At 37.5% G+C, this 18,077-nt stretch overlaps 1 long non-coding RNA gene across 1 annotated transcript; it reads left to right on the plus strand.

The window, feature by feature from the left end:
* The first annotated feature begins 2,844 nt into the window (after positions 1-2,844).
* Positions 2,845-16,898, plus strand: LOC110675392. The gene is made up of 3 exons (XR_002499443.1): positions 2,845-2,942; positions 3,019-3,311; positions 16,704-16,898. It is a non-coding gene; the product is annotated as an uncharacterized LOC110675392 (long non-coding RNA).
* Positions 16,899-18,077: the final 1,179 nt, after the last annotated feature.

Raw genomic sequence — 18,077 nt, forward strand, 5'->3', positions numbered from 1 at the left:
ATTTTAAAAATGGTTTCAAATATGAATCTTGACAGTTTTGATCATGTTTGACGTTCACTTTCTCTACAAAAATGCCACAGGGCTTTTAGTTTTAACACTGGGGTTGTTCCTATCTGACATTTCGGAAGGGACACGAAAATCAAAATATACCCAAAAATTTGAGTTTAAGTCAAGGGGTGTGACAAAATTTCAAAAACCGTTCATAATGTTTTTTGGGATTAAACCAATGAAAACCATTTAAAAATTGAGTAAACATGCATTTCTGGCCTAAACTTAAGCGTTTGGTACTAAAATTAGGAAAGGGCTTTAGGACCCTATTAGCTACCCAACATTGATTCAACATGGCGTCCAGTGTCTTTGTTTTGATTCTATTGGGACTAACAAAACATATGATTTTTTAGATAGGCCTATTCACATGACGTCTCAAATCAGCTGATCGGGAAGCACTTTGACAGTTCTTCTATGAAAATGACAGGCCCGTGTTAGCACCGGTCCTCCACCGATGTAAACAAATGCATAGACGGATCTGTCACATGAAAAGGCCTATAGGAGACATCAATGATACCTCACTGATGCGTAAATCATTCAACAAAATGTTGAAAGAGGAAAAGCGTCATCAAATATGACGATGCAACGCAATATTATGTATCCGGTAGAAATCAAGACCAACATTTATTTACAATTATTGTTTTCTCGGGCCCCGTGCGTCGCAGCTAATATGTGAATAGTGCGCTGTGTTCATAAAAATCGTAAGAATGCAGCGCCACACTAAAAAACTGATTTCAAAATCGCGCGAGTTGAGGCGCGTCGCGAGTCTCACTGGCGCGATCCGGTTTGGTGGCGGTGCGACAATATAATTAATTGCCAGAAACTAGCACTTGCAGCATTCGAGCCGTATACTCGAAAATCGGGAGCAAATTAGGGCAAACCGACCAGAAAGTGGGTACCAAAACGCGAAGTACCAAAAACGATGTGAGGAAGAGCCAAAATGTATGCAGGATGACAGTGGTGTAAGTCCTCTGGTTCAATGGGTCGGAAAAAAAAATCAAGACAAGAAAAAAGGTATCAGATAGGAAATTTCATTCACAATTTGATTAAAATTATTGGAAGTACACAAAGACAATTCCAATTCCAGGATAGCTTATTGAGCACAAAGAAAACAAGCTAGTCCATTCCTCTGCAGACAGCTACTGACTGATAACTCAACTAGCAACTGCTGTTCCTTTTATTTCATCCAGGTATCTACAATTCATTTCCACTAAGCACAACATAACATACCTCTAAATACTACCACCGACGATTCCCGTATATTCTACCTACGGGTGCGACACTACAATCTCAACACTCCTCCTTAGTGTCGTCATCCGGATTGCTCCTCCTGTCGCCAAACTCCTCGTCCAGGTCCACAAAGCTCTTCCAGGTTCTACCATCTCGTCCATCACAAAAGTCGTCCAGGTTCTACCTTCCGAAGATCACGAAGCTCCTTCTTCTTATCCACCACGAAGTTCAGGTTCTACCTCCTAACGGATCACGAAGCTCGTCGAGGTTCTACCTTCCGAGGATCACGAAGTTCCTCCTCAACTCGAGCCCTGTACAAGTGGCCCGACTCCGATGCTTGTACATGCTCTGACCAATCAGCAGCTCCTCCTACGGATCCCGTGCGGCGTTACACGGCTTATGCGGCCGATCCTCCTGTAGAGCACATTCGCAGATGAACCGTTCCTGGGCCCATAACCTATTGGAAGTACACCAAGACAATTCCAATTCCAGGATAGCTTATTGAGCACAAAGAAAACAAGCTAGTCCATTCCTCTGCAGACAGCTACTGACTGATCACTTCCCCGTTGTCAGTAACGCACTTCAGGAAGCCTTCTCCTACACCGGCGGATCTCAGCACCGAGCCATCCGCCAAGTTCACTTCAATCTTCACACTTTCGTCGATCTTATCGAAGAACTTCCTGTCGCTGGTCATGTGGCTCGAACAGCCACTGTCCACGTACCAGCCGTTCCGCTTCCGCTGTCCGCCAACACCAAAACAAATTCCGGGATTTTTCTTCACAGCTTTCTTCACTTCCGGACCTTTTTCTTCTTTTTCACGCAGCTCTGGGCAATCCCTGCGGAAGTGGCCAGGTTTCCGGCAGTAGTAGCACACTCGCTGTCTTCTTCTTCCTCTGCCCTCGTTATTCGCTTTCAGCGCACGGTCACTGCGCTCACTGGACACATCACGCTTCTCCATCCGTCGGTGGTACTCGTCCATCAGCCGCTGCTTCACGAACTCCAGAGTCTGGTCGTCATCTGGCCGGCTTTCCAAAGCCGTCACCAACCCGTTGTACGATTCCGGCAGACTGCGATACACCATCGCCACTTGCAGCGAACTTTCGAGCTTCTGCCCCGCACACGACAGCCGATCAAACAACTCTTCGATCGCGAACAGGTGCTTCTCCATATCCGCACCTTCTTCGTAGTTGAAACTACACAGCTTCTTTAGAAGCGACACTCGCGACGTCACCGTAGCCTTTTCGTGGTACACAGCAAAAAAAAAATGTAATTTGCATCTACGTAATCCATGCCGATGTAATAAAAATCCTATGTAACCGCTCATTTCAAGTGCAAAATGGCACATTTTTGATGTTATATTACATCGCTTAGAAATTACACCAAAGCAACATTATCATTTTTCATCACATTGAAGTTGTGTAATATTCACATCTAAACTATATAAATATTACACAGAAACAAATGCAACCAAGTCGTTCCGACATACTCTTGTGATATTACACAAACTCAATGCTTTTTCGCATACGATACGAATGCATTAATAAGTCTCGCAACACTGCCCACATTTTGTTTTTCGGTCGATGTGTCATGGCGGATTCCGTGTGCGTTCGCGATTGCATCTTTTTGCGCTTTTTGCGGATAAAAATTTGTTTCTTGAAGCGATGGTAAGTATTTAAACATCTACTGAAATATAAATCGCAACTTATTAACAATCATTAAAAATTGTTCATTCCATTCCAGCCCACATCAATCTACATCGGCCAAGCATCTGCTCCAGCAATGATTCCGTCCGGAATTCATTCAGGGTGCGAGTTCCCCAAAACCAAACGGAAACCCCGAAATGGAAAACGAATCCGCTAGACGGCTGTTTGTGATCTACCTCAGGATGTTTCATTGGCCGCAGAGCTGGGAGTGTTCCGCAGGAAATATATTACACCAGCGGTCAACTTTTGGCCTAAAGAGCCAACAGCCAGCGAGAACAGTCTACGTATTTATTTACGGAAGGAGCGGAATGGAAGTGGCAGATACTTATGGTAAGTGATGACTCGCCAAAGCAAACTTATTGACATCAGAAATTGGACGTAATTTTATAATTTCCAAAAGCAAAGAATAAGAAAAGTGCATAATTCTTAGAACTCCTTTCAGGAATTTCTTAAGAGGTATCATCAGAAGTCCCTTAAGGAATTCAACCAAGAGTTCTTTTATAAACTTCAACAGGATTTCCACCATGAGTTCCTTTAGGAATCCATAAAGTAATGCCTAGGTATGTAAATTGCTCCTGGAGTTCCTCAAAAAAAATCATCCAGGAGTTTTTCTTTTTTTTTTTTGGGAATTCTTCTAAAATTTGCTCGAGAAATTCCATCAAGAGTTTCCTCAGGAATTCCTCCACAACTTTCTTCAGAAATTCATTCAGGAGTTTGTTCAGGGGCTCCAACAAGTTTTCGTCTAGGAATTGCACAGGAAAGTCACCAGTGGTCCTTTAAGAATTTCTCCAGGAGTTCTTTTTTTCTGAAATTACTCTACGCTCAGAGGTTTCCAGAAGTGGTCACACAATTGCGGCTCACGGAACGATGGTTTTGCGCGGCCCGCGTTTCGATTATGGATTCAAATGCGATGTGGCCCACATTTATGATTTTGTGACACAAAAAGTAAATATTTTATATATTCTTGCATATGCCAGATTTTGTGTGATTTAACTACTCATGAATAGTTCGTCGTGGGGTTTCTTCATATTATGATAATTTGTTGGATTTTAAAAGCATATTTTGAAGGTCTACGTGGCTGATGATACTAAACAGCCCTGAGAGCGAATTTTCCAAGATCGGGTGATCTCAGAGACAGTTCCTCGGGATTCGTAAAGTCCCACACTGCCCATAACTGCATATTTGTAACATTCGACAAAAGTTGGTATTGAGTAAATGGAATACTAAGTGTGCATTTTATGGCATTATGGGGGGAAACTAAAATTTCTAAAAACTACCAGGAACTCAAAAATGCTTATTTGAGGCTGATATTTTGTACAACTCATATCGCATACTAGGTGAATTGTCAGAAAATATTTCTGATAGAAATTTCATAGCTATCACAGGCTCATTTATAATCTTAATGTGACTGTTATGCGGTTATAATTACCAATGTGACAAAACAACTTGGGGCTTATTCACAAATTTCATAACGCTGAAGGGGGTGGGTGAGTGTCCTCCAAGGGTGGAACTGGCGGCTCTTTATTGCTACCCCGACGTGTCGCTGGTTCTAAAATGTAAACAACCATACAAAATAACGACCAAACAATGGTGACGGCGTAATCAATTTTCTCGAAAACATCTTTTTTGGGAATTTAGCAGAATTTTCTGATTAAATTGCCAACAGCGCACTGAAGTAGCACGTAGCAAATAACTGCTTGCAAACAATTTCTTTCAAGCGCATTGATTACCTGTAATTTTGCGAAGAATGATTTTTACTTTTCCGCGTTAAGCCTTAAAACTGGTTCTGGACTTAGGTTGGCGGCTTTTCAATTTTACTCCCAGTTGACAGCCGCCCTCCACCCTTGGTGTCCTCATGTTGTTACGGCTCATACAAAATTTGTAAAATATTCATACATAAAGTGTTACGAGGGGGTGGGTGGGTGTCCAAAATGGCAATTTTCGGCGTTATAAAACGTGTGATTAAACCCTTGGTATTTTTTCGAATTTTCTAAAAAAATCTCACAGATTTTAGTAAGTTGATCGAAAGTATTTATCATTTGATGACTCTCCATGCTATTAACTCCGTTTTGTCAAAAATGTCGAATGTGACTGTTTTGCAGTTATGGGCAGCACAGGAAATCCACCAGAAATTACAAAATAAGTAACAAAAAATTCCTCCAAGAGTTGCCCCTGAGATTTCTTCAGGAGTACCTCTAGAAATTTTTTCAGTAGTTTTTCCAGGATATTTTTTATTTTTTGTTTTAGGATTTTTTCCAGGAATTCCACGGAAATTCGTCCAGGAATTCCACGAGGGGTTCCTTCACTAATTCCGCAAGGGTTCTTTCATAAATAACTACAGGAACTCCACCAGAAATTCCTAAACAAAATACTCTAAAAACCCATTCAGGGGTCCCTGGCCACGATCACAGGGTTTGACGGTGCCAAAGTAGAAGGTGCACCATAATAATACCCGTCTGTGAAACATATCACCTTTCCAATACTTTGGCACACCTCTAACGGTTCATGATTTATCATGAAACAGCTGCATTCAGGCGGAGGATCTGTTAATATGTTTCGGCATATTATCAGGTCCTCTTCGAACGGAGGGACCGCCAGGGCTCATTAGTTACTTATAAACCAGTGCTGGTTGTTGATGGTTCAGTTCGTTTACCACGAGCTGTAGCATCCTTTGTACTAATCAGTAATGGTTGTTAAGTTTCGAAGCTAACGTGTGATCAATCGTTTTATAATGCAACATAAGAATGGGTGTTTGGTGGTACTGCGCGTAACACTTGTTGTTATTAAATTTAGTGATTGTGTTGGTGCTAATAGTGTGTTTATAATAAAATCTATGGTGATGAAAATTTGAAAATGAAATTGGAAGTGATTCTGATAGTTTAGTTAGAAATATAATAATGATGATGTATAATGATGTGAACTCTACTAATTTAATAAAGGCCATAATACATTTTGCAAGCATTTCTCTCAATATAAACATTATTGCCTAGTTCTTCAAACATGCATGATAAAAGTGTTAATAATGACAGCGAGTGCAGAAAAATGGATCGAAGTGATTTTGTTTTACTGTAACTTTGTTGATGGTGCTAAATTGTAGTTTGAATAGTAATGACTCTACAGCAACAAACATAATGAAACATTTAAATTGAATATCTTTTAAATACTTAGTAATGCTAACAGATGGTAAATGCTAATAACAATGAATTTATATAAAAATGGTGTGATGTGAAAAGTGATATTATGGAAAGTATATCTGAAGTGTATTACGAAAGTTGATGAGTGATAATCGGTGATAAACGTGATAGTGTCGAAAATAAAAGTGACGATAGTGAGTGATGAAATGAAATGGGGACCTTTTAATAAAACTATTTCGTTCTTCACTTTAACCACTCTAGTAGCATTTCAGGCCTTATCATAGTTTGATAGTAGTCTAAAGTACTAGACTGCAAAACTACGGTAAGGGCTGATTGCTGCTAGGGTACACAGTGACCATTTGAGCAACATTGCTTAGGAACGTCTGTGTGATGAACGCAATAGAGGCTTATAAAAGCAAATGCTGGGAAGGAGCTTAGGGCAGATTAAGAGTGCCAGTACTACCCCTATCGCTACCGACAAAAAAAAAAAAAAAAACCGTTTCGGGGTGCATTCAAAAATTCATCCAGGATATCCTCCAAAAGTTCCGTTAGAAATTGCCGCAGGAGTTCCTTTAGAAATTCTTTTAATTTGTTGCTTGAGGAGTTCTATCAGGAGTTTCCCCAGGAATTCCTTTCATTTTTTTCTAAGGATTCTACCAGGAGTTAGGTATTCAACCAGAGTTTCCTTCAGAAATTCTACCATAAGTATTTTTAGAAATTCCTCCTGGAGTTTCTTCAGACATTTCTCCAGAAACTCTTTCAAAAATTTCTCCAAGAATTTCTCCAAGTGTTACTACAGGTATTCCTCCAGGAGTTCCTCCAAAAGTTCCTTCAGAAATTTCTTCATGAGTTTACAGAAACTCCTGCCCAAGCTTCTCCAGTAATTTCTTAAGGAGTTTCTCCAGGAGTTTTCAGAAATTCCTCCAATATTTTCTTCAGAAGTTGCTAGAGAAATTCATTCAGGAGTTTGTTTAGGAATTTCTCTAAGATTTTCTTGAAGTGTTCATCCAGGAATGCCACCAGGAGTTTCTCCAGGTATAACTCTGAAAATTGCTTCAGGAGTTTTTAGAAATTCATTTAGAAATTTCTGCCCATGATCTTTCATATATTTCTTCAGGAGTTTTTCCAGTTATTTGTTCAGGAATTCCACCAGTAATTTCTTTCGTAAATCCTCCCAGATTTTCTCTAGGAGTTCCTTCAGAAATTTCTCCAGGAGTTTTCTCAAGAAATCCTCCAAGATTTCTTTAAAATTTTTTCCAGGAGTTTCTTCAGAAGACGCTGTTAGCGATTGCTTACATCGGTGGAGGACCGGCACATACATGGGGCTGTCATTTCCATAGATGAACTGTCAAAGTGGTAAAAGTGCATCGATATCAGCTGATTTGAATGAAACGTCTCGTGAAAAGACATATTCCACCGGGAGTTCATTTAGAAATTTCTCCGGGAATTACTCTAAAAATTCCTTCAGGAATTCATCCAGGAGTTCCTCTAGAAATGTTTTTTTTAAAAGAGTTCCTCCAATAATTTCTTCAGGAGTTTCTCCTAGGAGTTCATCTAGGAATTCGTCCAAGTGTTCCTTTAGAAGTTCCTTCGGAAGATTCTGTAGGAATTCAACCCGGAATTCCATCAACAGATTTTTTCATGAATTCCTACAAGAGTACCACCATAAGTTTCTCCAGGACTACATAAATTTCGCCATCAGTTCTTTCAGTAGATTTCCCGGGAATTCTTCTTAAAGTCCATCCATAAATTCCTACAGAAATTCCTTCAGGGATTTGACTGGTAGTTCCTTCAGAAATTACTAAGAAAATCTTTGGAAATTTCTTCAGGAGTTTCTCCAGAAATTCATGCAGAAATTGCTTCAAGAGTTCCTTTAGGAATTGTTTAAGGAGTGGCTCGTAGAATTCTGTCAGAAATTTCCCCAGAAATTTCTTATATTTCTCCGGAAATTCCCCTCAGGAATTTCTACGTGTATTCCTTTTTTCCAGAAATTACTCTAGAAATCCTTCTAACAGCTTGCAGAAATTCATCCGGGAGTACCTCAAGAAATTCCCTCAAGAGTTCCTCCAGGAATTATTCCAGGAGTTTGTTCAGGAATTCCTCCAGGAATTCCCAAAGGATTTTCTCCAGATCTTTCGTTAGAAGTTCCTCCAACTGGAATTTCTCCAGCAGTTTCCAGAAATTCATCCAGGAGTAGATTTTTTTTCGAAGTTCCTAAGCAGTTAGTTCCTTCAATTATTCCTCCAGGAGTGCTGTTAGAAATTTCTTTAGGAGTTTCTTCAAAATTTTTCTCCAGAAATTCCCCCTTTTATTTTCCTATGAGTTTTTTTCCTTAGAATTTTAAGAATTGTTTAGTAGCCACCACGAGTTACCGGGAATATTTCAAATAATTTCAAATAAAGTTCAAATAAATTACTCTCATATTTTTTCAGAGATCTATCAGAATGTTCATACACATTATTCAAGAAAAGATTTTTTTAAAGATTATTTCAAAAATGCATCGAGGTTTTCTTAAAATTTACCACTAGAAACTATTTCAAGATCTTTCACAGTTTCCTTCGAGGGTTCATTGATTGATTCTGATCAGCTCGCGGTTTGGTCGAAATTAGGATAAATTATCTTTGGCGAACTTTATATGATTCTAAATGAATATTCTAAAAAGCTTCTCGAACAATTATGCGTTTCTTGTGGATTTTTTTATATTTACTCCAGAACTCCTCATATCTATTATTACAGTAAATTTGTATAGAAACTGAAATGTTTTTTTTTAAAGAATTTCCTCTTCTATAGCTATTTTTATTGTATGCTTATATGGATTCCTGATTTATTTATTTAAGCAATACTGAAAAAAAAATCCTAAAGAAAAGGTTGAATTAATAAATGAAAATACATGCTTTAATTGTTGGACATTGCTTGGTAGAAATTCTGAAGGAAATTGAGACATAATACTTGGAAAATATCTGAAAATCAATTTATCGAGCTCAGGTAAAATCATTGAAAGCATAGAAAACCATAGAGGCCTTCCTTAGCCGAGTGGTTAGAGTCCGTGGCTACAAAGTAAAGCCATGCTGAAGGTGTCTGGGTTCGATTCCCGGTCGGTCCAGGATCTTTTCGTAATGGAAATTTCCTGGACTTCCCTGGGCATAAAACATCATCGTACCTGCCACAGGATATACGAATGCGAAATGGCAATTTAGGCAAAGAAAGCACTCAGTTAATAACTGTGGAAGTGCTCATAAGAACACTAAGCTGAGAAGCAGGCTCTGTCACAGTGGGGACGTAATGCCACAAAGAAGAAGAAGAAAACCAAAACAAAAAACATTTCTTGCATCTCTGTAAAAAGCGCTTTGTAAACTTCTTAAGGATTTTTCTGAGCCAGTTCTTAGTTAAAACTCTTGGAAAAACCTCTTGTGGAATCGTTGAGAATCATCCGAGAATTATTTGTCGTAGTGCCTGGAATGTTTTCTTGAAGAATCTGAAAATGTACGCCTGGAAAAATATTCAAGAAACATCCTTTCAGAAATAGGTATCACCATTTAGCAGAAATTGCCAATCGTCAATAAAGATAGAAAAAAATCCCTGAGGTATTCTCAGAGAAATTTAGAGAGTAATACTTAAAAAATATCCATGACAATTTTCTTGGGGGAATTCCTGCCAGCAATATGCTTGGAAATTTACATAGTGAAATTATTGATAGAATCCTTGAAAGTTTCCTGAAGAAATACTCCAAAAATATTCGAAAGAATTTCTAATAGAATTTTAAAACAAAAATACAGAATGCGTGTAGTATTTTCTTGCAAAAATATAATAATCGAAGTATTCTTTTCCAAATTCCAGGTAAAATAGCTCAGTATAGCCTACAAAAAAAAGAAACAAAATTATTCTAGAAGATATTATAGAAAACTGAAGTATTTTACAGAGGAATCATCATTTTTTTCATGGAATAACGTGTTGTACTTCATCATTTATTTTTTTCAATTTTTTGAACAAACAAGATTTTACGGGTGGAGTTATTGGTGGGATTTTCTGAGGAGTTCATGAAGCTCTTCAAGAGAAAATGCCAAAAGAGTGTTGAAATCAATTAATACAAATAATTTAATCCCACATCAATTCGTGATAAAAAGTGATGTATTTTCTAGGAGTAATTAGGTAATTTATTAAAATGAACACTAAAAACCTTATAAAATCTTTAACGCTAGATTTTTTACAATCACTGGGAAGTTTTTTTAAGAATTGAAACTATTAATTGAAAAAAATCAACAAATAAAAATGGCTTGTCCAATTTCAATGAAATGCTCAAAAAAATCATCCGGTGGACTATATAAACGAACAACTTGAAAGATAATTTGACGAAACCATTGTCCACCGTTTCTGACTAGATTAATTTTCATGTAAATAATAGTTCTGATAGCAGTATCCCTGACAGAATTATAGTAAATTTCACAATGTTTTTTTTATAACTTTTTATGAAATTCGTTGCGGGTTCTTGACGAAATCTCTATATGATTTTCTATAAGATCTTTTGAAGAAACCTAAATGGATATTAGACTACATAATTTATCCAAAAAGTTTATCATGGTGCAATTTTGTATAAGTCTGAATGCTAGAGATAATCTACTAAAATTTTATATTAACCTTCGTAGGAAATGAATTTATGTTTTCGGTGGCTAGGGAAATGGATTGAGCATATTTAAGGCGAAACAGTCCGGAAATAATTATCATCTTCTAAGATTGCACTAAAACTTTAAAGGCACAAATCTGTTGAAATAAACTTCTACAAAACAACCATGCTTCCGTTCCAAACCGCAGGCTACTGACTGACGGAAAAATCTTAAATACTTTGTACACTTTGCTGCTTCGACATAAACAAAGTCCAATGGCTGGTTGTTTGGAACACATTTTCAACAATTAAGAAGATCAGAAATGTTTTCCAACAGATGTCTAGTGTAGATATATGATTTGTATTTCTTGTCTGTGGGGAGAATATTTCTACAAATTTTGGGCATTCATCGTAGTACGGAAGAACAGAAGGAATTCCAGTTATAACTTGCACAAAGTAATCCGGTAAAAACTTCAAAATTATGGGGGCTTTTTATCGGAGATTACTCCGAACATCCATCGGTTGTTTCAAATGGGAATTCCTCCAAACAATCTTTTCTGAATCTTTCCGTGGTTTTGCTTAGTTATTCTATTTGGAATATTTCCAGGGATTCCTGAAGTAATTGTTTTGAGTATTTCTATAAGTCCCATTCTTCCAACAGAAATTCCTCCATACCAGGTATTCCACCTGGAATTCTACAAGGAACTTTGCCAATGTGTTCTCCAGAAATTGATCCACATTCGTACAGGGAAAATCCTACAGATACCCCTTGAGAAATTCATCCAGGCTCTCCCCCCGAGATGTTTTTTGGAAATTCTGCCAGTGACTCCTCTAAATATTATTCTCTCCACTTATTCCATCAAACATTAAAACAAACAATTTCTCAAGGGATTTCTTCAAAAACTCATAAGGGATTACTCAAAGGCTTTCTCCAATGCTGCCTCCAGGAATTCCTTCAGAGATTCCTAAAATATAATTTCTTCAAGAATTCCTCTAGACATTCCTGCGAATATTTCTCGAGGAATTTGTTCCAAGGATTCCACCAGGAGTTCCTCCAAAAGTTCCTTCAGAAATTTCTTCATGAGTTTACAGAAATTCCTGCCCAAGCTTCTCGAGTAATTTCTTAAGGAGTTTCTCCAGGAGTTTTTAGAAATTCCTCCAGTATTTTCTTTAGAAGTTGCTAGAGAAATTCATTCAGGAGTTTGTTTAGGAATTTCTCTAAGATTTTCTTGAAGTGTTCATCCAGGAATGCCACCAGGAATTTCTCCAGGTATAACTCTGAAAATTGCTTCACGAGTTTTTAGAAATTCATTTAGGAATTCCTATAGAAATTTCTGCCCATGTTCTTTCATATATTTCTTCAGGAGTTCCTCCAGTTATTTCTTCAGGAATTCCACCAGTAATTTCTTTCGTAATTCCTCCCAGATTTTCTCTAGGAGTTCCTTCAGAAATTTCTCCAGGAGTTTTCTCAAGAAATCTTCCCAGATATCTTTAAAAATTCTTCCAGGAGTTTCTTCAGAAGACGCTGTTAGCGATTGCTTACATCGGTGGAGGACCGGCACATACACGGGGCTGTCATTTCCATAGATGAACTGTCAAAGTAGTAAAAGTGCATCGATATCAGCTGATTTGAAACGTCTCGTGAAAAGACCTATTCCACCGGGAGTTCATTTAGAAATTTCTCCGGGAATTACTCTAAAAATTCTTTCAGGAATTAAAGAGTTCCTCCAATAATTTCTTCAGGAGTTTCTCCTAGGAGTTCATCTAGGAATTCGTCCAAGTGTTCCTTTAGAAGTTCCTTCGGAAGATTCTGTAGGAATTCAACCCGGAATTCCATCAACAGATTTTTTTATGAATTACTACAGGAGTACCACCATAAGTTCCTCCAGGACTACATAAATTTCGCCATCAGTTCCTTCAGTAGATTTCCCGGGCATTCTTCTTAAAGTCTATCCATAAATTCCTACAGAAATTCCTTCAGGGATTTGACTGGTAGTTCCTTCAGAAATTACTAAGAAAATCTTTTTTTTTTCTTCAGGAGTTTCTCCAGAACTTCATGCAGAAATTGCTTCAAGAGTTCCTTTAGGAATTGTTTAAGGAGTTGCTCGAAGAATTCTGTCAGAAGTTTCCCCATAAATTTCTCATATTTCTCCGGAAATTTCCTTCAGGAATTTCTACGTGTATTCCTTTTTTCCAGAAATTACTCTAGAATCCTTCTAACAGCTTGCAGAAATTCATACAGGCGTACCTCAATTCCTAAAATATAATTTCTTCAAGAATTCCTCTAGACATTCCTGCGAATATTTCTCGAGGAATTTGTTCCAAGGATTCCACCAAGAATTCTTCCAGAAGCTTATTTAGGTGTTCCTTAAGAAATTCCCCTAGGGATTTTACCAAAAGTTCCAGGACTTTCTCCAATAGTATTCTTGGAATCCATTTTTATATTCTTAAAAAAAATCTCCGGGGATTAATCCAAAAATTCCTCAAAAGATTTGGCAGAAACCCTGGAGATATCCCTAGTGAAATACTTGAAGGAATTTCTGGTAAAATCCTTGGAGGAACTTCTGGTGGCATCCCAGAAGGATTTCATGGTGAAATCCCAACAGAAAATCTTTACAGAATCCCAGTTCGCTGGTAGAGCCCCATGTAGAATTTTTGTTGGGATCCGTGGAGCCATTCCTGGTAGAATCCCTGGCTGAATCTCTGTAGAAATTCTTGGAGAACTCTTTGGAAAAGCTCCTAGTGAAATCTCTGACAAAATGGTGTCTCTAAAGTAATCGCTGGTAGAATTCTAATACAAAAATCTAGTAGAATCGTTGGTACAATCCCTAGAACGATTTCTTTTAAAATCTCTAGAGGAATTACTGACTACCCTGGTAAAATTCCTGGTAGAATCCCAGGATCCGTGGAGGAACGCATGACAACCTTAGAGGAATGCATGAATACAGGAGATTTTTTTTAATTAGCCCGGAAGAATTCCTGGTGGAGTCTCTTAAGTAAAGGCCCAAACGCAATGATAGCGGAACCTGGAATTCCTAATAAAATCATTGTAAGTATTTTTGATGGAAAAACAAGGAATCCGCTATGGAATCACTGGAGTAATATCTGGTAGAAGTCTTGTATGAAATATTTGTAAATTATTTTAAGGAATTGCTGGTGGAATCCCTTTAGGAATTGCTAGCATCTTAGCTAGCTAGCTCTTTGGACAAATTTCTGGTAAAATCGCTTAGGAAGTTTCTGTATGATTTCTTCTGTTATCAGGAATTTCTGATAATATTAGTGAAATCTATTGAGGGATTTTCGATGGAACTCATGCAGGAATTTCTGGCGGAATCCCTGGATAAATTACTGTTAAAATCTCTAGGGAAAGTAATGATAGAATTTTCTATATGAATTGCTGATGGAATCATTATTCTTCTGAAAGAATGTCACTGAAGGCATAATCTGTTAAATCACCGGATAAATTCCTGTTAGAATCCTTGGATGAAATACTGGTGAAGTTTCCAAAATAATTCCTGGGTGAATCCCTTAGACAAAAAATTCTGAGAAAAAAAAAACCTTGAAAAAATCCTGTTAATCTTGAAGGGATTCCCGATAACCTTTAAGGAATTCCTGATAACGTTGGAGGAAATCCAGGCAGAGTTTATGATGGAATCTCTGGAAAAATCTTTAAATAAAATATGATAGAATATCTAAAGGAAATCTTCAATTGCGGTGTTTTTGGAGGAATTCTTTCATTCTTTGGACTGCATTAAACTTCAACAGAAATAACTTCCTTAAGAATTCCTCCAGAAATTTCCTAAATTTTCATTAAAAATTCGTTAGAAGATTCTGAGGCAAATGCCTAGAAGCATTTCTTGATTAATTAGTCGAGGATTTCTTCGAAAAATCATCAAAGAATCTTCAAAAATTTCTACATTAATCTGGATTACTTTTTCAGATAAATCCTGGGTTGAAATTATAAACTTATTGAATGAAATTTTTGGAGGAAGCTTGTTTAAGGCAATATTTGTGGAGAAATTAATATAAGACTAATTTCTATAAGATTTGATAGAGGAATCTCTACAGTAGTGCCTCTTAATATACTTAGATCAGTGAATAAATTGTCACCCAACACGCAGCAACAAAGACATTGTCACCTCCTATTCTTGTTGCAACAATTTTATTCCGCAACACGAGTTTATCATCACTTGAACAGAATATGACAAAGATCGATCACCACGTGCGCGGCGTTTTTCTAGACTTCGCATTGCAATTTTCGAGAACTTTCTTCGTGTTGGTAAATATTGACACACTATCAAAAGGCATCCATAAAACAAATTTGGTTTTGTATTTAAAATTACTGATTAATCGTGAGTTGAAAAGGTTACAACAATGTTGCGCACTGTGATTGTCATGACAATTCTGCTCTTGATTATGTCCTTATCCGCAACAGTTGTGACAAACGGTTGTGAGCGAGCATGCTTTGTTGTTTGTTTTTCGTTTACTTTGATGATATTTTGATTCACTGACTTAGATACATTACTGATAATATTCATGAGATTCTTAACGAAAATCTTGAAAAAATCTAGGGAAGTTCGCGGGAGAACAACAACATGGATTGAACGCCTTTTTTATTTATTTTTTGAGAGAGTGTCTGGAAGAATTCCTGAATCCCTGACAAAATTCTTGAAAAGCCGTTCCATGATTAGGTAATGCTTAGCGATCTTCTATGGTGTTCTAGTACTATAAAGTTCTTCACTCACTGGGAATTCTGGCCTCCATAGTTATAAAAAACATAAAATAATACCCAATACTTAATAAGTACAATGTAGCTTCACTGTAGTAATAAATGAAATAAAATCAATATTCCATACTTGATAAGGACAATCAATGAGTGAAAGAACTACCTATTAGAAAAGCCACGTCAGCTAAGCCTTTACATACACAAATGGTCATAGGGTCATGGCGAGCATTCGGTGTGTATGTCTATGACTGATTTTTATCTAACACTAGAAGACCACGCGGACAATTTCGAAACAAATATTTTTTATACATCGGTCTTACGATCCGAAAGGCTCAGGTATGCTGTGAAATCATTCTTTTGAAGTTACTCATTAGTACTGTCACATTGTTTTAATTCTCTAACAAAATTACATAATCAACTCATTACTAATCACTGTGCCTATATTCTCTCTTTCTCACCTTCTTATCTGTTGCATGATTATGATCATTACTAATATAATGCATGAGCAAGCACAATAAGAATAATTTCAGGATTGTAAGAAGTACATGGATAACTGGAGAGAATAGCTTCGAAAAGGGTGTTAAAAATATGATAATCCTGGTCAGAGAAGTATTATCATCAAGAAGTAAGTTACAATTCTTCATTATTAACTCCTGAGTCACACAAACAAATAAACTAATAATATCAAATATCTTTATTTAAATCAGTTCTGTTGAAATGCGTTCTTTACAATAATGTTCATCCATTATCAAAAACTCCTAAAGCATCGTAAGAGCAGCCCGCGGCATCACTCTCATATTTTGTTATTTATAAAATTTATGAAAAACGATCAGCTCATTCTTCCTAACGTGTACAATTACCAGTCTATTTAAAATTTTAATAAGCAAATCAAATTCCAAAACTCAAATTTAGTTGCTACCAGCACATTTACATTTTGCAGCATTATTGTGTCAAGTCTTATCCAATTCCCTATACCCTACCCCAACCCGTCCTTTCCTTTCCGATGGTGTTCAAGCGGTCCGCATTACGGCCATTATATATCCCTGCCCCGGCTTTGGACTGACTTGCGCTCTCAATGCCCTACAAAACGCTGCAAAATGAAAATTAAAATAACAATATCAAAATGAATCTTATCTCTATAAAATAAATGTGTGAGAAAGTTATGTATAAACATGTGTCGATACACATATAGAAAATTAATACAATTTTTGCACTGTAGACATATATAAAATAACTCAATATTTTCTTTTCTTTTTTCTCAGATCGGTACGTAAACCATGTATGGGTCCTGTGAATCATTCTACCGTTTGCCGAGGAAATCAAAACACACCCTGGAGTGCCTTATACTTGCATGTTACCTGGAAGGGTCCATTGCGGTTCCTTGGATTCACTGTTTGAAGCGTCCATTATGCTCCATAATGTGAATTATTCTGCAATAATTGAATAATAAATGCTGCAATAGGAAATAATTGATGACTCAAATGACTCCGTATTGATATACTTTTTTGTTTGCAACATATTTCATATCTTTCCCATCAAATTCTCGTAAATGGTTGATTAAATTGCTTTTATCAATTCCAAAATTATAATACTCTATAACCCAAACTGCATGGGTGAAGCTCGGTTTGAATCATGAATAATAACTTATCACGAATAAGAATAAAATAAGCAATTTAATCAACCATTGAGCAAAATTTGTTATTGCTGTTCTCTCAAATTGCTTAGATTACATATGGGGCCCAGATAGCCGTAGCGGTAAACGCGCAGCTATTCAGCATGACCAAGCTGAGGGTCGTGGGTTCGAATCCCACCGGTCGAGGATCTTTTCGGGTTGGAAATTTTCTCGACTTCCCAGGGCATAGAGTATCTTCGTACTTGCCACACGATATACACATGCAAAAATGGTCATTGGCATAGTAAGCTCTCAGTGAATAACTGTGGAAGTGCTCATAAGAACACTAAGCTGAGAAGCAGGCTCTGTCCCAGTGGGGACGTAACGCCAGAAAGAAGAAGAAGAACATAGCTCTCATATTACATCGCATCGATTACATCGTATTGTGTACGTTGAAATAATTACATAGGAAAAATTACATCGGTCGCATTTATTACACCAATCGCCCACGAATACGTCGGGCTGTGTAATATTGCACGATCGAGGGAACGACTTGGTTGCAGCGGTTTTGATGTAATATTCAACAACTTTTTTTGCTGTGTACTTCTTCAGCTTTTCCCACACATCGACCGCAGATTTTGCGTCTTTCACTAAAGGCAACTGATTGTCCTCAACGTTCAGAATGATCAAGGCCCTCGCCTTTTGATCTTCTTTCGACCACGCCGCAGTCACTGGCATCGGTTTTTCTTCCGAAACCGTATGCCACAGATCGACACTGATCAACAACATTTCGATCTTCACCTTCCACGTTTGATAATTTCTATTATCCAAACGGGCGATAAAAACTTTCTCAGCCATTTCTATTTTTCGATTTTCTGTTGGCGCACACTGTACTCACGAAGGTACAGCCAACAACACTATCGAACGTACCCGCCGTATCTACACACACGTTGGCGGTACACTCAGTCACAGTTCGATTTCTCGAACACCACCACGGCTACGGCAACGAATCGGAGCACAAAAT

This window comes from Aedes aegypti, chromosome 2, assembly GCF_002204515.2.
Source record: "Aedes aegypti strain LVP_AGWG chromosome 2, AaegL5.0 Primary Assembly, whole genome shotgun sequence".
In the NCBI taxonomy this organism is placed as follows: domain Eukaryota; kingdom Metazoa; phylum Arthropoda; class Insecta; order Diptera; family Culicidae; genus Aedes; species Aedes aegypti.